The sequence below is a fragment of the Stenella coeruleoalba genome (genome assembly GCF_951394435.1).
Source record: "Stenella coeruleoalba genome assembly, chromosome: 9".
Taxonomy (NCBI): Eukaryota; Metazoa; Chordata; class Mammalia; order Artiodactyla; family Delphinidae; genus Stenella; species Stenella coeruleoalba.
In genome coordinates, this window is record NC_137155.1 from 27,941,287 (window position 1) to 27,964,838 (window position 23,552).

At 37.0% G+C, this 23,552-nt stretch overlaps 1 long non-coding RNA gene across 3 annotated transcripts in view; it reads left to right on the plus strand.

Annotated features, from left to right (window-relative positions):
- Positions 1–23,552, plus strand: part of LOC307191451 — a 47,587-nt gene that overhangs the window by 2,904 nt on the left and 21,131 nt on the right. The window contains exons 3-5 of one of the 3 annotated variants that reach the window (XR_013829786.1): positions 6,527–6,601; positions 10,868–10,982; positions 17,385–17,545. This is a non-coding gene — a long non-coding RNA (uncharacterized lncRNA). Of the gene's footprint in view, positions 1–6,526; positions 6,602–8,300; positions 8,737–10,867; positions 10,983–17,384; positions 17,546–23,552 lie in introns of those variants that run through there. The other 2 variants (XR_013829788.1, XR_013829787.1) reach the window with 2 other exon arrangements.

The following is a 23,552-nucleotide window of genomic DNA, read 5'->3' on the forward strand; positions in this document are numbered from 1 at the left end:
AAAATAACAAAAAAGTATGAACAGGCATTTCTTAACAGAGGAAGCAAATTTGGTCAGTTGAACTATTCACACACATCAGTAATTAGAGAAATGAAAATGAAGACTTCAGTGAGATGTATTGTTATATAACTTACTTTGGCAAAAATAGATGTTTGATTATACGAAGTGTTTGAAAACATGTCAAACAGCCAGAACTTACATAAATTTTTGATTGGATTGCAAATTACAGCAAGCTATTTCAACAATAATTTAGTATTGTATATGAAGATATATATTTCCTACAATGTCCTTCCACTTTTAGGGATATATTCTACAAAAACTTTTGCACAAGACTGGCTTCTAGAAAGAGGCTTGGCAAACTCTTAGGTGTTTCATTGAACCACCAAGCATGAAATGGACCAAGTATGAGTCTGGAACATCTTACAGCACTGTTTTTAATAGCAAAAATGCTGGAAATAACCCAACATCAATTGGCAAGAGGGTGTACAAATAAATTGTGGCATATTCACACAGAATAATATTATGCATAAGTGAAAAAATTAATTGGTATTATACCAACAACATAAATAAATCTTATAAATAAAATTTTAAGTGAAAAATTTAATACATGCACATACAGAAGCTGTGATACTATTTTCATAAATTCCTCAAACAAAACATATATTATTTAGGGATATATATATCCCCCTAAAACTACAGAAAAACAAGAGAATGACTAATTAAAAAGAATTCAAAATAACCATTGGAGAAGTAAGAATAGGGAGAAGCACAAAAGTGGAGATTCAATGTTATTCGTAATGTTCTAGTGATTTTATTAAGTAGTAGATTATTAGCTGTTTGTTTTCTTAGCATATTTCAAAAACTATACATGTAATATTGCATGTATAAGATTTACCTAATAAACATTATTTAAGCTTGAATAGAGAATATCAATTTGGGGGGGCATGTTAAATTTAAGTTATCATAAAAATATGCAAATATTTGCATCAGATAGAAAATTGGATTTATGAATTGGAGCAAAGAAAGGAGGACTGGCAAGTAAAGAAAAATCTAGAATATAAAATCTTGGAATGCCATATAAATATATATATGAGAAAAAAACGCCCTGAGAAGAAGTCATGGTTCACACAGTTAGGTGGAGGAGGAAAGCTAATCAAGGAGTCTGAAAAGAACTGACAATTCTGTTAGAAAGTAAAAGAGCGATCAAAAAGGTAGAGCTGGTTTAAGAAGGAGGGAGCAATAACCATATAGATTCTGGCTGAGAAGCTGAATAAAATGGAGCCATAAAAAAAGAATATATAACTTGAAGAATGACAAGAGCATTCCTAGATGTAGAATCCAAAATGCAGTGAATTGAAGAGTGAATGGAGAATATGCTGGAATATCCTGAGCAAACCTCCATTATAAACACCTAAAAAGAGTAGATAAAATTAGGAAAATGTTACTTTATGCTTTGCTGAACTTGGCAAGAAAGTCAGGAAACATTCAAACCAAGCAAGCGCGTGGATTCAGTGAGGTGAGCTAACCCCAGCCGAGGCGTAACTCAGAGCCTCTGTGACCTTGAGTGTTAGCTTAAGAGCTGTCTAAGAGACAGGAATAAAAATCCAGGCCTTACACATGATGAGGAATCTGGAGAGAGACAATCACATAAAGCTGGGACTTCAAAAGTCTATACTCTTCATGGAAGTTTGAACCACAGAAAAACCTGCTCTTGCAAGGGGAGACAGGATACACACTTGTGTTTCTCAAATTTGGCTCTGAGAGGAGAGAGCAAAATATTATCTCTGACTATTTGTAACCATGTGGTGAAGCTCGAGAAGGTTTGTGGCTTGACTTCACAGTACCAGCATAACCCAATTGTCCCAAAAATGCCCAAGGGAGGAAATTTATATTAAAGCACTAAGGTTGACCTGGGTTTATAATTGTTCCCAGTTACTCAGCAGAAGCTAATGTAAATTGTCTCCGAAGGAGGACACCTTGGACACAGGCCTTGAAGTATTACCCACATATGGAATTCAAATGAACAGAAACTATTAACAGAACAGAAAAAGCCCACACACAAAGCAAAAAGGCATAGTGAGCAAGTACTAGCAGAATGAGACCCACAGATTAAAACCCATAAATAATTCAGTTATTAAAATTATGGAACACACAATAGGAAAGACGTTACTGGAAGCAGATAAGAAATAGGAAACCACAAAAATCAACAAAAAATTAAAAAAAACAAAAGGTAATTAAAAAAATATATATCTATAGGTAAATACTCATTTTGATGGGTTAAACCAGATAGTACACAACTACTGTAAACTAGTTTACAGTAGTTGTGTACCCATCTGTACCCATCTAATGCCATCCTTGGAACGTATTCTGTAGATACCTGCAGAATTTTGAGATCCTTTCAAGTGGTCCATGAAGTCAAAACAATTTTCATAATAATTGTAGGAAGTTAATAGCTTTTTCTACCACATTGACATTTGCAAAAGCAAACATGGGTTAAATCTGTTAGGCATGGTTGTTATTGGGTGAGAGTTCATAAAAATCAAGTTGATTGGTAGTGTTGTTCACGTCTTCCATATCAGGAATCAGCAAACTTATTCTTAAAGGACCAGATAGTACATATCTTAGTCTTGTGGGTCACCCTGTTTCTGTGACAACTGTTCAACTCTGAAATGTGTATGAAAGCAACCATAGATAATATATTAATACATGTGACTGTGATTCAACAAAACTTTGATTACAAAATCAAGTATTTGGACCATGGGTCATAATTTCCTGGCTCCTGTTTTATATCCTTTTGGCATTTGGTCTACTTGGTCTATCATTTACTGTATGGGGCTTTAACATATCCATCTATAATCATGAGTTTGTATATTTCTTATTTCAGTTCTATCATTGTTTGCCTGTTTTTTCTTTTTTTTTTCTTTTTTTTTTTTTTTTTTGTTGTGGCCTCTCCTGTTGCGGAGCACAGGCTCTGGACGCGCAGGCTCAGCGGCCATGGCTCACGGCCCAGCCACTCTGCGGCATGAGGGATCCTCCCGGACCGGGGCACGAACCCGTGTCCCCTGCATCGGCAGAGGGACTCTCAACCACTGTGCCACCAGGGGAGCCCTGTTTGCCTGTTTTTTGACTTGTAAAGCTCTGTTGTTAGCAGCATACACATTTTAAAGTTGTTATGTCTTCTCCCCAAATTGACTTTATCATTATGTAATGTGGTTTTTTATTTGTAAAAATATTCATTTTTCTTAAGTCTAATTTGTCCATGGTAATATAGCCAGTTCAACTTTCTTTTGGTCAGTGTCTGCATGTTATATTTTTTTCCATCCTTTAAACTTGCTTTAAACTTATCTGTCTCTGTATTTTAAATGTTGTAGACATTACTTGTAGACACCACAGTTCTTACTTTGTAAAATCTCTAATCTGAAAATCTGACATTAATTGGGATGTTTAGACAGTTTAAATTTAATGTAATTATTGGTATTGATCAATTAAATCTATAATCTTGAAAGTTGTTTTCTATTTGTTGCAACTTTCTGCTTCCACTGAAAGTTCATGGAGAATTCCCTATGAGTGAGGAGTTTGGCAATTTGCCAAGAAATCGCTGTATTTTTCAGGTCCAACCATAGGCAATTTCAAAGGCTTTACATGGCAAGACTTATAAGGTTAAAAACTGCCCTCCCCACACAAGACTTGATGCACAGTCCTTTAAAAGGCGTTGCAGTCAAGGACTCAGGAACCCCTGGATGACCAAGCTCTTATGCATAGCTGCATTCCTGGCCCAAGTGCCTTCCTTTGGAGGTTTCCTTATTAGGAAAGTGTGAAGATACTTTCTCCACTCTGACTCAGTACTCACTGCTTTTCCACTCATTCTCCTTCTCCATCTCCCTCTTCCCAGTGCTCCCACCCCCCAGTAAAACTGCTGGAGTCTTTTAGCTTTTGTTCAAAGCTCCCTGAACAGTGAGATGATTCCCATGTCTGTGTCTATCCATCTGAACCTCTGCTGGGTGGGGGAGGGATTAGTAGGGGAGAGTCCATAATTCTTCTGTTTTCAGACTCTTGCTCACGGCATCATAGTCAGTGACTAAAGTGAATGTTACTTTCATTTTTGTCTTGTGGCTTTAATTGGCTACTCCGACATCTGACAGCTCAGCTGAGCTCCTGACAGTCAGTGAATTAAAACTATCTATGTATATGGGGCTCCTAGGTATTATGTACAGTCTTGCTAACCCACATTTCACCTTTAGTAATTTAGTTAAATTTTAGCTGTTTCTCCCTACCCAGGTTTCCTGGGATGGGGGTGGTAGGGGAGCCTGTGATTTCCAGACTATTCAGTTATCCTGTGACTGTAACTAACTAATTGCTTCAAGAAAATATCTTGTTACCGTGGAAGTGATGTTCTTTCCAGGCTCCTCAATCTTAAGTGGAAGCAGAAATATCTGGCCACCACTTTTTCCCAGCTTCTGAGAGCTAATCCATCAGACTATTAACATGTGCTCCCAGAAACCTTGCCAGGCTGTTAAATCCTGTGTCATGAGAGAATGCTCCGTATTTAGAACGCTCCTCATCTAGTTCCATATTCCACTCCCCTCAATCCGGCATCCCCATCATGCACTCTGATTTATTCTCTCTTGGTTCCCACCTATCCCTGTTAGCTAGATCCTGCCACTCTTTTGGTATAAAATCCCACTCAGTCCTCAGCTGGCGCAGCACTTTGTCAGTTGGGTGATATTGATATTTGCGTCTACATATGGGTCTCATGTTCAGGAAGGGAGAGAGAAGCCATTGTCTGAGAATAGATCGAGGAGAGAGAAACCATTGTCTTATAAAGCTCTTGCCACATGGAGGCTTCTGAAGAGTCTTCAAATAAAGGGAAGCTTTATTTACAAACAAGGGAAAGTAGGCTCCTTCAGATGCTCTAGATGATTCAGGAAAACCTGTGTATTCAAAGTCCTCAGATAACCCCATTCGATGCCTCAGGGTTCTGTCTCTGTTAGTTCTAGGCCCAGATATTTCCCTCTGTCTGCCCTTAGAATGCAGAAGGTGAGAGTCCCTCAATGGTGCCAAGGAGGCATCTCATTTTCACCGTTCATATTACATTTGTGATAAATAGATCTGTGCCTATTATATTCTTTCTTCAATGCATCAACAGCCCATGGAAATAACCTCTTAATTCCACAGTTGCTTTTTGTTAGCAGTTTCCTCCATACTTCTCAAACACCTGAGATTTTGCATATGCTAACACATGCCTTTCCTCCTGCATCATATCTCAGTTTACCACATATGAAAACCCTAGCCGTTGCTATGCTATCATCAGTGATGAGACCCCCCAATTCAGTCAGAAATTGGCTGCCCACACAGTATAATTTCCAGAGCAAGGGCAGTCCATAGTGGCACATGGATTACAGGTCAAGGTAACTCCCATTAAGCCCAGGGGAAGTTTCCAGAAAAGGGAGAAGTTGTGAGTTTCCATCGGCTTATATCTATGGCAGCTGGGGGAAGAATGCACTGCCCTATAGAAGGGAATGTGAGGGAGACTCCAACAGTCTCTGCTGTTGAGGGAAAGCATAGTGCTTTCCACAGGACAGGGGCTCAGTATCTTTTGAAAGATTTGTTGGCCTGTTCCACTTCCCCATATCTTTTCATTCATTTTTATTCACTGTCGTGTCCTTTTGCATATGAAACAAAACTCCCTTATTTGATAACAACTGCATTTCATGTTGAGTATCCAAAAAATAAAATTAATTTCTCCTGACATATTTGTCTACCCCAGTACCCTGAACACCGTTTTCTTGAAACCGGTTTTGACCTGTGGTTGATGGCCTCCTTTGCATACAGAATGCTCTTTTCAATCCTTCTTTTTTCCTTTTACAGTTTAAGCTCAGTCAAGTTTTGGTAGGAAATAATTCTTCCAGAAGACTTTCTTTTACACACAAATCTAGAGAAAATTTTCTCTTCTTGTATGTTTGAGAGTAATTCTGCCAGTAATAGTCTTTTAAATTTTATTGCATGGTAGTACGTTATTATTATTAAATTTTCTTGCATATACTTTATCTACACAACTAAACTAAGTTCCCTGAAGCAAGAGGACCATACTTTATGCCTCTTTCTGTTCTTATCAGAATTAAGCTAAGTGCTCTACTTATGAATGCACTGTGTAAAGATTTCAAAGTGAGGAGTCAAGTCTGTTTAACGTGTGTCCTTAGCATATAACAGTCTCTGGCACAGAGAAGCACTCAGCAAATATTTGCTGTCTGAATAAATTAATTAAGATTAAATTAATTTATGATAAGTGTGCATTCTGGTATGTCTGCCTGTGTGTGTATTTATGAATGTTAAATACAAATACCCAAATTTGATAGCTTGATTTTTGAAATTTGGGAATGTTTTCTGAAATGGCAAGTTTTTTTTTGCTCTGAATTTACTTAGTCTGCTTTAAATTACTATGAGGAAAGTAGTTCTTTTATTCTATTTATAAGCCACATAGTGATGAGCATTCTTGAATTTGTTTTTCTGTTTCTTAAAACCACAGACCTACAGATAAGTTTGAATCAGATCCAAAATCTGGGGGTATTCTAAAGCACATGGCGTCAGGCTGCAGTTCATGGTGAGTTCTATAACCACAGGCACGTGACAGCTAGAAATTAGTAAACCAATTTGGCTGGAAAGAATTGAGCCACATCTTTGTTTAAACTAAGCTTACTGACTCTTGTTTATGAAATAACCCTTGAGCTGAAATTCTTAAGAAAATCTTGGTGAATGTCCACCAGCTTCATTTATTGTTTTTCTTTTGTGCACATCTTTATAAGCTCTTATTATGTATGTTACAATCAGAATAAGTGGGCTTCTGTAAGGCTATTCAAGAGGAGAAGACTTGGCTAGTATTGCCAACATAGCTGAAAGAGGGAGCACCTAAAGTCTAATGAGAATATTCTTCCAGTTCTAAGAAACTTTGCAGAGTAGCTCCGCAAGCCCAGGAGATATGTACACCATAAAAGAACCCAAACATTTGAGTGCTTGTTCCGATTAGACCATGACTATCACAGTGTTAACAGATTTCATTATTGAAAAATAATGAGGCAAATATTCTCTGGTGGGCTAGATTATGTCTCTTTTTCACAAATGAATTACTGCAGGGGGAGCCTGTCAACTTTATTATATGTCCCTTTTCCCCTTTCACTTGACGTTTGGTTCTTTCAAGGCCAATTTTATTTAGTTTCCATTACTTTGACATTGTATTTTTTTCTTGTTATTTTTTCCTCATTTAGCTAATATCTGATCACCTGCTTAGAAACCTTTTAAATTGCCCTTTCACTTTTATCCTCTTCTTTCATATGTGACTCATCTGTATAGAAAGCTACACTAATGCAGTGAAATCATACTAGCATTGCTCAGTGCAAATATGCTTCCATATTCTGTACATGCTGCTCTGTTTGAATAAAATGTGTTTATTGTCCACGTTCTATCACATGCCCCACATACCTCACTTCATATTCAGTTTGTCAGGTGGCAAATCACTCATTTGTCAATATTTAGTTTAGCTCTCTCTTCTCTTGAAATGGAACTATGCTAGGCCTGGCCAGCTCAGGAGAAGAACTGAAGGGTAGCTCTTGATGCAAGCAAGCGCTAGAGATCTCAGGAGCCCTAATTTATGAATCTTCAGCCTCATCTTTCACAAATAATGTGACACCCCACTTAACATGTCTTCTTTTTCCTGACATAGTAGCAATCGCCAGTCATCTCTTCTTCCTTAGTTTAAATTTCCAGAAAAGGGTATATGATTGAGCTAATTACTCACTTCTGTTAAGCCAGACTCATTCATGTCTGACCATAGTTTAGCCTTTTGGCTTGCCTGGGATTGAGCTGTCTTGGATTAGATATCTGTCACTGATCCAGTCAATGGTGAGATAAACATGACCAGCCACTCTGCAAGGGTGGTGTTCAGGTAGTGCCCCTGACTTGAGAGTGTGGATACGAATAGGACCAACACTGACTGGTATCTCTATTACTTTCTATTTCTTGAAGGAATTAACACGTAACATCATTCCTATACATTTCCAAAAGTGTTCACCCACCACAAATTGTCCAACTAGAACAGTTATTGATTCAGTATTTATTACGTACCTAATATATGTTAGGTGAATTTTTACATTTATTCATATGAGGATAAATTAGGGATCTAAAGCTGAATAAGATACACACACACACACACACACACACACACACACACACACACACACACACACCTTGCTTTCAAGCTGCTTATGAGGGCTAGAAAAACTACCAATTACTTATTTATAAATTAACAAATGCATAATTAAGAAGAGTTGAAAATGGGAGAGATGAGGAAAGAGAGGTAAACAGATGAAAGATCATACAAGTCTTTGTGTATTACAATAGTTTTAATTTTACTCTAGCTGCAATAGAAAGCCTTTGGAGATTGTTCAATTTAAAAATGTATCATGATCAGATTCCTGTTTTTTTTTTTCTTTTTTCTTTTTCTTTTGCGGTACGCGGGCCTCGACGCGCAGGCTCAGCGGCCATGGCTCACGGGCCCAGCCGCTCCGCGGCATGTGGGATCGTCCCGGACCGGGGCACGAACCCGCGTCCCCAGCATCGGCAGGCAGACTCTCAACCACTGCGCCACCAGGGAAGCCCCAGATTCCTGTTTTAAAATAATCGCTTTGGCTGCCGCCTGGAGAATGAACTCTATGGGATGAGGAATGGAGACAGCATAAGCCAGTTAAGAGCCATTTGTCGTCTGGTCCAGATGACAAATGATTTTATTTTGAACTCCTCTTGGAATACAATATGATGAAAATAAGTTGTATCTGGGAGGTTAAAGAAAGAACTAACAAAATTTGTGATTTTCTGAGATAGGGCAAATTTGCTAAGCAATAGACTTGTCTGGAGAATTTCTAAAGGGTTAAAAGTAAAACACTTTCTGTTTTAGCCATGGTAAATTTGATATGGCTACTATACATCTAAGAAGAGACGGTGAGAATGCATTTGTAAAAATAAGACTGGAACACAGTGGAGAGAGCCAAAATGGAGTTAAAGATTTGAGAGTCATACCTTCTTTTTTTTTTTTTTTTTTTTTGCGGTACGCGGGCCTCTCACTGTTGTGGCCTCTCCCGTTGCAGATCAGAGGCTCCAGACGCACAGGCTCAGCGGCCATGGCCCACGGGCCCAGCCGCTCTGCGGCGTGTGGGATCTTCCCAGACCGGGGCACGAACCCGTGTCCCCTGCATCGGCAGGCGGACTCTCAATTTTGTTGATTTAGAGGCCAGGTAGAAAGACTAGTGAAAGAGACTGAGAAAATGTATCTCATGTAGCGGAAGGAAACTCAGATGAACCTTGTTTTGTTGGAGCCTAGAGCATGGTTATAATTGAGGGTGCATCAAAATCACCTGGAAAGCTTAAAACGCAGATTGCTGTCCCCAACCTCTTAGTTTCTGATTCAGTAGATCTGAGAAAGGGCCCAATAATTTGCTTATTTTATAAGGTATAATAAAGGGTCTGAGTACATTTTTTTATGTTTGACTGCTGACAGTTTTTCAGACTTCCTCCTTTCTCTTCCTCTTCTGGCCACATCTAGATAAGCTAATTAAACAGCCTAGCTTTCTTCTCCTTTGGTCCTGGTAAGAGATTCAAACCCTTAAAAATTTCTACCTGTGTGAGAGAACCTTTACCTGGCGTCACCCCTTAACCACTATAAAAACCCTAAGTCAGTCTCCTTTGCTTGCTTTCATGAGTCATTTTGGACCTGTTTAAGAACCATTTTGATGTCCCTAGAAAGTCTTATTATGTGAGTAATAAGTGTTTTCATGCCCTCTTAGTATGTGTGTGTGGCATCATCAGTCTTGACGTGTGAACCAGACTTCGGGCAGTGTCCATCCTGCTGCTTCAGGGTGGCTGCAGATAGATAATCCTTGTGCTGCTTATCTGGGGATCACTGAGAGACACTTACCTAAGAAATAGCATGTTTCAATAAAGAAGGAGAGATCATTCAATTCAAAACGCTGCTAAGAAATCAGGAAAAAGTTGGTCACTGACCTTAGGAAGATCATTTGTGATCTTAAATAAGAGCTACTTTAGTGGAGTATGTTGGGGATATAACAAAATGTAATGGAGTGGAGAGGAAGTCTAAGGAATTCCTTCAAGAAGTAGCTTTTTTAAAAAAAATGTTAAGGCATAGTATTTCTATTCTGATGGAATAGTTTAATATAAAAGGAGAAACTGATCATGTGATAGGGAAAGAGGAAACTTATTAAAGTCCTCGAGAAGTGAGAGATGTACTCCGTAGCACAACTGGTTTACCATTAGACCAGAAAAGGCAGAATAATTACGTCATATTAGGAATTTTTAACATATATATTGGAAGAGGAGAACAATGTTGATCTCATCTGATTGCATCTGTTTTCCTTATGACATATAAGCTGAAATTAATAAATCAGAAGAAAGGAACTGATTATAGAGAAATAGTCATTGGGAGAATTGGAAACTTATTTTCAAGGAATCTAATAGGGTTTTGTTTGTGTATTCATTTATTTTGGCAGTGATGAGTATTTATCTGAGAGGCGTAAATTTAAAGAAGATGCATAATTTTAAAAGAAGACCGGGTAGTACTAGGACTATTGAGTAATAGGTTAGGATTGCAGCTCTTAAGTCAGACGTTCTGGGCTCAAATCCTGGTTCTACCACTAATTAGTTGTGTGAGCTTAAGCAAAATACTTAATTACTTCCTCTTAAAATATTAATTTGACATGGGAACATGTCAGCATTCAAGGTCTGAATACTATTGTATGAAACAACTTCTTGCTGTACTGAGGGTAGATAGTTTACTGTTTTATCTTATATACTTTAATTCTAGGCCCATGGCAGACTAGCCTAAGTCCTGTTACACAAGTGGGTGGCCCTGTGACTAATCATGAAATGAGCGTTGGATTTGTTCTTGGAAAATTAGGATTCAATCCAGGAAGAACACGGTAAGAAGAAGGTCGCTTTCTTGATTTTGTCAAGCACTCTCATCCCTGCTCCCTTGATTGCTTTGGTTTTGTGCCATTACAAAGAACAAGGTTGGATAATGAAAAAAAAAATAGTTGGCCATTTTTGATAGTTTATTCAATTCTTTGTTAAAAATCTTTTCTCCGGTGAAAGCTCTCTGGTAAGCATTAAATCTGATAAAAGTCTTTCCCCAAACTTCAGTATTACCTAATCTTTCATTTCTGCTACTTCCAAATCAATGAGCATCTAGTCAAACTGTTCCCTACTACCAGGGTCAGCTTCGGAGGCCTGTGATCCGTCTACTTACACAGACCTCATGCAGAGAAGGGACCCATGCTTTGTTTAATGCTTTTCTTTTACCATCTTGAAATATTTGGGCCTTGAGTTAAGTGAAAGCTGATGGAACAATAGAGCTGACATGTGAGCCGAGGAGACACACTGAGTGACGGCGCACTCGCTTGGTTGTGGTCTAGCAGCAGTCAGCACCTGCTGGTTCAAGACTGTGGGCATGGTGGAAAGCAAGAATGCAGAGCAGTTGGCATGGCCCATAAGCACATGCCTCGGGGCATTTTAGGGCACCATGGGGACAGCCAAGCCAGGATCTAAAACCAGACTGGAGTAGCACTGGCTACAGCAGCAGAAAAAGTGCCAGCAGCCATGGCTATGGGAGGGAGGATGGGTCCTGCGTGGGTTTTTGGACCTGGGTTGTGAGGCTAGCTTGCTCTTCTGTCTCCAGGGCCTGTCTTTGAGACATCTGCAGAAATATTAAATCTCCAGTCTGAGTACTAAGACAGAAACTGCTGGAGTCAAACAGTAAACTGTGTCAGTACATTATTGCAAAATAAAAGTTTACATGTGGATATTGCAGTAAAGAATACTGGGAGTAATTAGAACACTTCAAAGAGTTCAGAATCTTCATTTTGATAACCGATGCAATATTGCAAAGCAAATATCCACAGGCTTGGAAATAGAAATAAAATTTAAATATCATTGCATTATTAGAAAGGAACGCTATTTTCATATGAAGTTTCAGATAACTATTCTTAACAAGGAAGGCAGTTTTAAATTAAATGATTCCCTTGAAATTGAAGATACAGCAATAGAATGTATAGACAGACATTTTGAATTATGTACAGATCCTGAAGTTGCCTTGTTTTTTATACGACGTCCACAAGTTACGAGAAATGTCAGAGGAAACATTAAAATGCTGTTATGTAAATTTACATTTAAATTAAATTCAGACTTCCAAGAGAGTAATTTGTATGAAGAGTTAAATCTTTTTAGAAAAAAATTTCCTTGAGAAACATCAGATCCAGATGTACTAAATTTCATATTTGAAATAATTTATTAGAAATCTATCCCAATGTTATCACAGCCTGTAAAACATTCTTATCAATTCCAGAAACAGTTGCATCAGCAGGAAGATCCTTCTCCAAATTAAAAATTATCAAAATTATTTGCGACCTTGCATGTACGAAGAGTGACAGATGCTTTCAGTTATATCAATTGTAAATAACGTGCTATAAATATAAATTTTCATGATCTAGTAAATGTATTTGCAGACTAGTGAGACCAAAATTCTATTATCAATCAAGATGCTACAGTAAAAATTATTATTTGTGGTATTATATAAAATTATAACACAATTTTTTGCAGTTTGAACATTAATATTATTTTTATGTAGCACTTGTTCCCCTTTATGTTTACAATTACGTTTAGTAATGAAATCTTTTAAAGAAAAAAACTTTATATTTTTGTACCTTTAATAGCAGGGTACTAAGCAGAGGGTCCCATGAAATTTTCATTTTGCACTAGGCAATGCAAATTATACAGCTGGCCTTATACACTGCTCAGACATTATTTTATATCCTACCTCTGGTTATCCTCTCACTCAAGCAAAGTAAACTTTGATATGTTGTAATTTTGAAAAACATTTCATCTTTTTCAAGACTACCCTTGAGAAGGGACGTAGTCCAACATATATAAGAAATGTTTGTTGTCCATCAGTTTCCACACACAGACCCTTCTAAGTATTAATGTTATTGCCAAACTTTTGATTTAGGTGCCATGTAGTATACCATTGATATCATCTTCTGCCATAAGTAGTTTATGTCATGTGTTTATAAACTCTCCAGGTGGCCAGTCCATTGGATAGCTGGTGAGCCATGCCATGGCATGTAAAGATAAACTGGGCTAGTCAGATCTGACTTGGAGTTTTGTTGCCATCACAAGTTGTATGCCCTCAAGTTTTCTTGGCCAAAGTTTATCTATAAGATAATGGAGTTGTTTAGATGTCTTTTGAGCTCCCTTCCAACTCTAAAATTTTATATAACAAAAGTGATTATTTGAAAATGTTTAACCACAATGATGGTTGATTACCCAAACATAAATGCCATAACCCAAAAGATTGAGAATTATAATTTTAAATAAAATCAATAATTATGGACTTAATGGAGGGTGTCATGATTTACACATTCCAGGACTACATCATGGAATCATTACAGATCAGCTTCCTATAATTAAGTGGTCTAGCTTTACAGAGAGCATATCTTAGCTGAAGAAAAGCAGTAGCAAAGACCAGGATATATCATTGACAAACTTGGTTATAGTATTTTGTTTTGACACTGCAGTTTGGCCTTTGTTGGATAGCCCATAATCCCATTTCCCTTCCCACTTCCTCAACTCTCCCACTTCTGTATGTTTAACGTAAATATGTTTCAGGGAGCATAGTACCAAATATCAAACTTTTTTTCACTTAAAATTTTTCCACTTAGGTTTACAAAACCTTTCTGAAATCTAGTATTACCACAGTAAGAGAGCCATGCATTGAAGAAACTTCATTTATCTTTATAGTTTTGTAGAAGATGCATTTGTTGTACTAAAGATGGGACAACCAGTAATAACAAAGAAGTAAATTTCTTTCTATTCCCAAGGTGTCATAGGTCATTCATTCAGGGGCTGATTGACAGATATGGTATAATATTATCTGTCCTTAAGCCAATGAGGTCACAGTGCTGTGGTGAAGAGTACCAAATATTGCACTGTATTTGCTTAAGTAGTGTGGTAGAAATCAACAGCTCTGAGTAATTTATTGCATTGACCACAAGGCCTGTTTGTTTCTAGTATACTTTGAAAGTTATGGGTTTGTTTATTCTGGGCCTACTCATTCTTTGTTTCCAGACACTGCTGATTTCTGAGCTGAGGTCAGGCTGTTCTTTCTAACCCACTCTTATAAACAAGTGATGAGATATGCAATACCCCAGCATAGATCTAAAACTTCCAAAGTTCTGTGTGGAATGCCTGGCACACTGCACAACACAGCCTTTGAGCAAATAGATGGATTTCAGATCAGTCTTTCACTTCTTAATTTAACTTTATATAATGGAGGAAACCATATGGATAAAATTAGGAAATTTAGAATACTAGAACAAGACACTATTCTGGAATGGAAATCATGCCTGTACAGTAGAATCTTCTTTTGGATATGATGTTGGCCAGAAACCTTACTGAAATTAAAGGGGAAAAGCTGAGTTGTAGTCATTTCCTCCCCCGCTCCCTTTTTTAAAATGCCATGCCATTTTAAAGGGAAAAAAATATTTTTTAAAGGGAAAAAAAACAAGGGAAAAAAAATAACCTGCTCCAAATTCTGTCAATGGATAAATTACTAAATTGGCTAATAGAAATTATACTTTACAAATAAATATGACATTATTAAAAATGAATCACCAAAACAGCATTTGTTTTTATCCTGAAATAAAAAGCCTTTAGATAGAATCACATTATTCAAAATTATTTTTACATGTACTCTATTTAAAAATTGAAAAATGTCATTAACATTTATCACTGAGCTGTCATCTTTTCTAAATATATTTCAGTCTATTATTAATAAAATCATTAACTATGTTTACTTATTTTACAATATAGTCATGAGGAATAATTGACATTTCAAATGCTTTAGTAGGATTCTCATGCAAATAAAAATATGCCTATCAATATTGCTGCTTAGCTTATCAATTACAAAATAACTAGTAAAACTCAACAAAACTGAATTATCATCTTCAACATCTACTTGCCCTAGATTGAATTAAATAATCTTAATTCTTCACATTCAATTGGTATTTATATCCAGCTAGTTGCTTAGATGTAAGAAAGTTAGATCTAAAAAATTACAAAACTTTTCCACAGTTATTATTGGTTGAATTGTGTCCCCAAATTCATATGCTGAAGTCCTAACCCTCAGTACCTCAAAATATGATCTTATTTGGAAATAGGGTGTCTTAGGCAGCTTGGGCTGCTATAACAGAGCACCATAGACTGGGTGGCTTAAACAAGAAGCATTTATTTCCGTAGTTCTGGAGGCAAGGGAGTCTCAAGGTGCTAGCAGATCCAGTGTCTAGAAAGGGTCCACTTCTTGGCTTGTAGACTGCCACCTTCTCTCTGTGTCCCCACATGGTGGAGAGAGAAGAAGCAAGCTCTCTCATGTCTCTTCTTATAAGCACATTAATCTCATCAGGAGGGCTCTACCCTCATGACTTAATTACCTTTCAAAGACTCGATCTTTAAATACCATTGCACTGCGAATTAGAGTTTCAAAATATGAATATTGGATGAACACAAATCTTCTGCTCATAGCTTAGTGTCTTGATAGAGGTAATCAAGTTAAAATGAGGTAATTAGGGTAGGCCCGAATACAGTATGACCATTGTACTTATAAAAGGGAAATTTGAAGACAAACATGCACACAGGGAGACAGTCAAACTAAAACAAAGGCACAGATTGGGGTGATGCTACTGCTATAAGCCAAGGAATGCCAGAGGTTGCTAACAAACCACCAAAGGCTATGTGAGAGCCATAGAATAGATTCTTCTTCATAGTTTTCCTAGGGAGCCAATCCTGAAAACACTTCGATTTAGGACTTTAACTTCCAGAACTGTGAGACAATAAATTTCCATTATTAAGCCGTTCAGTTGTTTGTACTATGGTAGCCAAATTAATGTAACAGTACTCTGTCATGTATATAAACCTATATGTACAAGTTGGTAATTTTATATATAGATATGTATATACGTATATATATATTTCACATGTACTGCATATGGGTGTATGAGTGTATGTAAAAGAAAAGGCATGGAGAGAGACAAAGGAAATTGCTATCAGTGGTAATGGGGGTATCGGAGAGGGATTGTTAAAGGATTGGGTTTTTCTTCAACATTTTAATTTGTTAAAGGGAAACAAATTAATAGTCACTTGTATGATTTAAAGTTAATTATAAAGAAAAGAATAAGTTGTAACTTGAAGCTTCTGTTGAAGTTGTCATTGTATCTAATCTGGACAATCGCAATAGCTTCCTACTAGGTTTCCTTTGTTTAAAATTTCTATATTTATCACTTATCCCCTTATAGGAATCCTACTAACCCTCCAAGAACCAATCCTTTACCCCAAACTGCCAGGTTAAATTAGTTATTCCCTCCTGTTGAACATGGAATACCATGCTTTGATTTCCATTATAGCCCACTTAAGAATTTGATATTTCATAGAGAAAGTTTGATATATTTTTATGTTACTAGAGTGTGAGCTTCTTGATATGAGACAACATTTATCATTCTGTTTTGTAAAGAGTGGGAACTTTACAAATATTTGCTGAATTCTATAGTATACAGGTTAAATGGGCATAATACTATTGCATTCAGAAGCATATGTTTTAGAGTCAGACAGACTTGGATTTTTATTCCAGCTCTGACACTTACGTGTTATGTGACCTTGAGCAAATAACCTAAACACCTACCATTTAATTAATAACACTTATCCCAAAGGGATATTTTGTATACTTAAGCATGTGTGACATTTTTTGATACCCAACTGGAATTTAGTACTCAATAATTGAGTTACAACTTTGGTTGCTGTCAGGATCAATTATAAAACTGAAGTTTGGTGCCTCCTCTTTACCATATTTTTCCCCTTGTAGCTGTTGTGTTTAATGTCATTAAAAAGAAATAAAAGTTCTTGTCAGTGAAAAAAAATTTGAAGTTTACTGTTTTGTCGTCTAGTTTTTTTTTTATTTTATATAAAGGTATTTGGGTTCCTCATTGTATTTTTTGGATCTGTCCATTTTGACTGGTTATTGTACAAACAGAAACTCCACGGCAGTATGTTAAGATCCATGATGGAGCTATTAGGCTGGACAAATTAGGCATAATTCATGAGATAATACCATCCATGGGCAGCAATTATCTGGGAATCCAGATGCTAATCTCTCATGGTGGCTTATTCATATAATCATAAACTGTGTGTTTCTCTATCTCTCCTTATTTTTCTCCACTGATTCTGACCTCACTCTACTTCCTGTGTGCTTGACGTTTCTATTTTCCATTACTTTATACCAGATCCTAATTCTGCCTTCCTGACTTCCATCGGTAAGCTGACCACGCCTCCTTCACTTTTGTTGAAGATTTGGCTGTGTATTGTCCCTGGGAGATGTTTTATTTTAGAAAACCCAGCTGAAGAAAGATGTGTGGAAAGAGATCTGAGAAAGATGACAAGGATGGTAAGTTGCTTAGAAACACCGTCAAATGAAAATGGGTTGTTGAAGAAGCTAGAGAAGAAATAAAATACTAAGAGGTGATGGTAATCGTTTTCAAATGTTTGGAGAACTGGCATGTAGAAGCCAGAGTAAATTTTTTCTGTCTTCCAAGAGGTCAACACAGGAAAGCAATGATTGCAGAACAGAGAACAATGAGAATTCATTCCAATATAAAGCTCTTTACGCATCTTTGAATACATTTCTTTACATTTTCAAGACTGACTTTATTTCATTAAATGCCTATGATTCTTTTCATTCCATAAAAGAGGTTAACACTCTTTGGACTAAGACGCCAGAAGCAGTTGGAATATGATATAAGTCATCCTGGGGAGCAGTTGTACCAAACGCCCACTTCAGTCCCTCAGCGTCTGCAGACTCTCTTTTACAGTTGCCACCTCTGGCTCCAAGCATGGTGTGTTTGGGCTCAAAAAGCACAGTAGCACCCAGAGTCATGATGTGGAAACAAAGTACTATTTGGGTTATTTTTCAACCAGGGGAGCCATGTATGCTTCTCTGAGTCATTCCTTCCTCACCCCTTGCAGGATCTCATCTCCATCCTCAGGCATTCCCTTTCATGTCTCTCTTCTGCTCTCAGGTCCTAAATTAACAGAGCATTTGGTTCTAAAGCACTGTTGCTGTTCAAAGGACTCTGAAAATTCCTGAATTTTGAATGATATCTTCTTTTTGATTCCAGTGGTTCATTGAACGATCAATCCTCTAAGCATCTTCTGTAATTCTTCATGAGAGTACCGCATCTGAATTCCTCCTCTTCATGAGAATGCACTATAGGGGGGCCGGCAGATGATATGATTTTCAGAATCACAGGAAACTGATCACCTTAATTAAGACATTTTAGCAGAGGCTGGTTGCTCAACTATTAGGAATATTACAATTCCTACATTAGCTGGAGGTAGAAATATGTTATTTAAGTTCAATAGTTTATAGTTCTTGTGCCCACTTAAAATTCTCTTTGCCTCAACTTTTACTAAAGAACTGTTCTGTTGACATGTTCCAACAGAATTTATCCAGCTTCATGTAGGTATAACATGGAAGTGTTATCACCTCGATCTTTTTGCCCGTGGCCTTCTCTGATATTGCTACATGGGACAACCAGGAATTCACTTGTTTTTGCCAGAATGTATATAGGGTGTAGGAGTTATCATTGTTTGGAAACTTGATGCTTAGCCTTCAATATGGTATAGTTCCCCCCTCAAAAATGGCCTCTTGGTGGCAAGTTGATGACCTCATACCCTTTCTATCCCAGGGAGACAAGCAGCTCATTCTTACCAGAACTGACACCAACGCTGTACATGGGTTTGCTTTTCCTGTGTACAGCATATCTGCAAGCATCACCATCTAGTGCTTGCTTTATCAGCATAGTATATTGCACAATATTGTTTCATATCAAGGGACCCATTTTTTGTCAACAGAGGTGTAATAATAGGCATGTAACTATTGGATCTGCTGGTCTAATGTATACCCCATCACCCAGGAGCAACAGATCTAATGAAATGATGAAACAGCCTGTTAAATTTTCTTTCTCTCCTCTGGGATATGAAATATATCTCTATAATGGAAGCATATAACAGCAGGCCTACCCTGTACATTTCTGCCTAGGGCTTTTCTGTATCTCATGTCTCTTCCCTCTGAAGAAGTATCTCTTGGAACAGTCTTTGAACATGGGGATAGGAAATGATAAATGAATGCTTCTCCTTTCTTCTGCCAAGTAAGTGTTCATGAAGTTTCTCATATGGCCCCAAGACATCAAGTACCTTGTTTCTATAGTAATGGTCCAATTGATAACATAATGGCTCTATTTTCATTCCTGGTTCTCTTGCCCTATGACTCACTTCTGGTTCCTGGGTTCATAGTTACAAATAAACTATTCATGTATCATCCTTTGTCGCAGGCCTATTTTCAAAGAAACATAGGATAAGACAATATCTAATGTCCCTACTAACTCTGGCAATGTATCAATTTTCCTAAAGGTAATTGCACTGTAAATCCGACTGACTTTTCCATAATAGCCTAGCAGAAAAATCATGGATTCCTGTCTCTGAAATGAGCTGTCACTATCTGCTTTTGTTTGAAAAGCTGGGAGGATACATTAAGTAACCTTTTCTTAGTCTGTGGCTTAATGGGTACAGTTTTGTGATATCAATCATTTGTAAGACAAAATAGAGCTGAATCAAAATGGCATGATTGACACAACAGAGCCCAATTTAGACATTAGCATGTGGCAATAAAAATGTGCAGTCAAAATACTTGGCAAAGGCCGTTGCTGTGGATTCATAGAGATGACAACAAACAAGTTTTTTTTCGTGGTCATGAAAACCACAATTTTATTATTATAACATAAATAACTCTAGGCAGAGGGTCTTGGCAGTCATAAGTGACTTACTGTAGAGAATCTATAAATGTTTTTAATCCTTAAATAATTTTTCTTTCTTTCATTCAGATATAAAAGCATGAGAAATTCTACCACTTAATCCTTTGATCTGATTAAGCTTTGTCTGTTTTATGAGTGCTACCATTATGCAGGTGGACTAGATTTATAGATTTTGGCCACTGGTATACCTAATTGATTTGTCCTCAACTGAGGTTGAGTTAACTTTACTATACTTATATAAATGCTGAGGATTGTCACTTTAACCTCCAATTTCTTCTATTTGTGGAGGTTGAAAAGGTAAAAGAAAAAACACAAGATCTCCCAGAGGCCTTTCCAGTTTCTAGATATAAAATATGTTTAGCCAATTGGATATACCTGTTGAAAATTTGGAAGGTAAAAGTGAGGTGACATTTACCTTCGTATGACTCTTGACTGTTGCTGAAGGCTAACAATGTGGATATGTGGGGCTTCCCTCTAGCAGCATTCAGTGTCCCTTCTCCAGCTTCCTGGGTGTGAGAGGTAGTTACAGAATAACAGTGTCTGTTTCTTGCTCTCAGCATAGTCCTAGTAGCAACCTCCGAAGTCCTTTCTTTAGTGGATCAGAGGGCTTTCGTGTATTTGAAGAAGTTCCATCTCAGAGAATAAGAATATAGAGTGAAATCTATGTTCACATAAAATTATTTTCTTAGAAAAGTACCATGTGTTAAATACATTAGCAAAAGTGAAAAAAAGAAGGTCCGAGATCAAAGCCCTGGCTTGTGTTTATTTTTAGAGGACTTAGTGGAATTAGATGGATATGGTGGCAAAAATGAGATGACACTACCCTTTGGGCATTTGTGTGCTCTGAGCCTTAAACCATGATGCCTTCTGTAGACCTTTAAAAAATCAACATAAAATCTTTTTTTTCAAAATTGAATAAAAAAGCATTTTCATTTTACCTGACTTAAGTTTTAAAAATATGTAAAAATGTAACATATTTCTACATATTTCGATGAGTTCACATTCCTGTCTCCCACTCAGTAATCTTCAACTCAGAGTAATGTTCTAAGAGAGAAGATTCGTGTCCCACATTGGGCAATCATATGTTTCTCAGATGGATTCATATAATTCTAGATTGTTGTACTATTAAGGAAAACAGTTTCTTACAGTCAATGATTGTACTAGATGTTATAAATTCCTCACAATTCCAATTCCTCACCCTTGGTTAATAGCCAGACATCATGGTTTATCAACTGATTGTAACTTCAGGAGCAATTCATAGATTCTAGAAGCTGAGAGTTTAAGCCATCCTGGACTTCTGATTTTCTAAATATTGGTTCTTCACTGACTTATTTATTAAAGAATCCTAAAATTGTACCAAGTCTCCTAGCATTATTATGTGGAACCTATTAAATACAACATGCATGCAAGAATTTCTTTTTAAATTGTGTATTTTTCAGTTTCGGTGAGTGGTGAAAAAGCTGACTCTTAGAATACCTTTCCAATGATATTCTTTTATTCTAACATGTAAATATGGATTATTCCCTATGTTCACTCGACAGCTCACAATGGCATTTGAAATTATGGATGATACAACAAACTTGTCTCAATCTTTTGTGCATCAGCTCTTCCCACTGTGTTTCTTTACAGGATTGTATTATTTATACATTTTTCATCATCTGTGCTCTTAAACATGGATTTGCATAGCACAAAAATTTATAAATTATAATAAACTGAATGGCATAGATGTTTTACAGAGATGTGATCTTTAAAATGAAATCGAATTATTTTCAGACTTGATGAAGAAAGAGTAGTTATACAAGTAGTGAAAATGAAATCATTCATTGTACTGGATATATAGTGAATTAAGATAAACATGTGAAAAGTGTTTTTCAGTTTCTACAGAAGTATGAAAAACACTTTAATAAATAATCAAAAATAGAAATGTGGTAGTTAGTGACCCCAGCTTAGCTGCTGAGAAGTATATTTCTGCTGCTCACTGCTCTACTGAACATAAAAGACCTCTATAACTCTTCAAGAGTTTGCAGAAAATGTGTGTAGATTTTTAGCTTACTGACTATTTAGCACAGTGCCTATCTTAGTGCAGTATTGTCACTGGTGACCTCTTTGCACTGAAATGATTGAGAAGAACTTAAAATAAGTATTTAAAGTTAATTGGAAATTTTAATACCTGCCTTTGTCAGGCTGTTTTGATGTCCAAGAGGGGTGGAAATGAATGAATTCTGAAAACATCACTCTTCTTTTGGCCTGAAAAATTCCTTTGTGGTGGAATTGAAAGTTTTAGTCGTTGCTGTTGAATCACAGAGGTGATCTATGAGTGCAGTGGTTTGAATGACTAATGCATTAATGTCTGGAAGACAGACAATGGGGATTTTAGCAGAACTAGCTTCCAGGTGGCAAAGGGTTCCACTTGTCTTCCCCCATGAATGCACCCACACACTTCTTTGAAAGCATCTACCTATTTTTACAAGTTCATGCGGTAATTGTTTGCCAGGAAAGTCCTTCACTTAAGGGGACAAAAGAGACAACAAAGAAAAAACTATCTGGCAAGAAAGAGCAAATGCCCTTTATCCCTTTATCTGTGCTCTTTGGGGACAGTCACAGAGTAATGTGAGCAAACAAATGCTTTTTCTTGAGTGCCAAAATTTCTCCAAGAGAATATTTCATTCAACATATGGCTTTGACTTTGCCTGTCAACCAGCTTTCTTATCCCACCATCTTTCTTCTTTTTTTTAGAAAAACTAATTATTACATAATTCATAAAGGAGTCAAGCCAGGTTTTTAGAGTTTCTTCTTCATGCTACTAATCTTTTCACAAAATTAATTGTTACCTGATGATTCTTTTCCTCGTTACTACTTAACCCCTTGAAATCTACCTCAACTCCCACCCTAACCTCATAAATATTTCTTGTTCCAAGTCCATCAACAGTGTGTTTCCAGGGACAAATCACTTTCCATTCCAAGTTGCCATCCTTTTCTTAAATTCTTGTCCTGGGTTTTAGTTTATGCAACATTGTTTATTTAGGCTCTTTTCCTACTCTTCTGTCTTTTTTTTCTGTCTCCTTCCTTTCTTTATCTCTTTTCTACAAACTTGTCTCTTTTCCACAATTCCTCAATAATGGTGTTTCCACAAAGTGTGCATTCTACTTTGTCACTGTTGTCTTCATCATATGCTTCCATGATTTCTTCCATCATAATTTTGAAATGACTCTAAAATTATATACTTACTGTTAATCTCTTTTTCTAGGTCAAGTATGCATTTAAAAATATATGTGATAATTACACATGACATGACCTAGACATCTCAAATTCAGCGTGTCCCAAACCACTCTCAGCGTTGTCACTCTTTGTGGTAAGCAGATTTCTAAGATGGGACTAACAGCCCCCCTCCCCTGGTCTACATACCCTGCATAATCTCTGGGACTGTGAGTATATTATGGATTTTACTCATGTGATCGAGTTATATTTTATGTCATATTTGACTTTAAGAGAGGGAGGTTATTCAGATGAGCCTAACCTAATAGCTTGAAACCTATGAATCTGGATCAGAGACAGAGGAATTCAGAGCTTCGAGGCATGAGA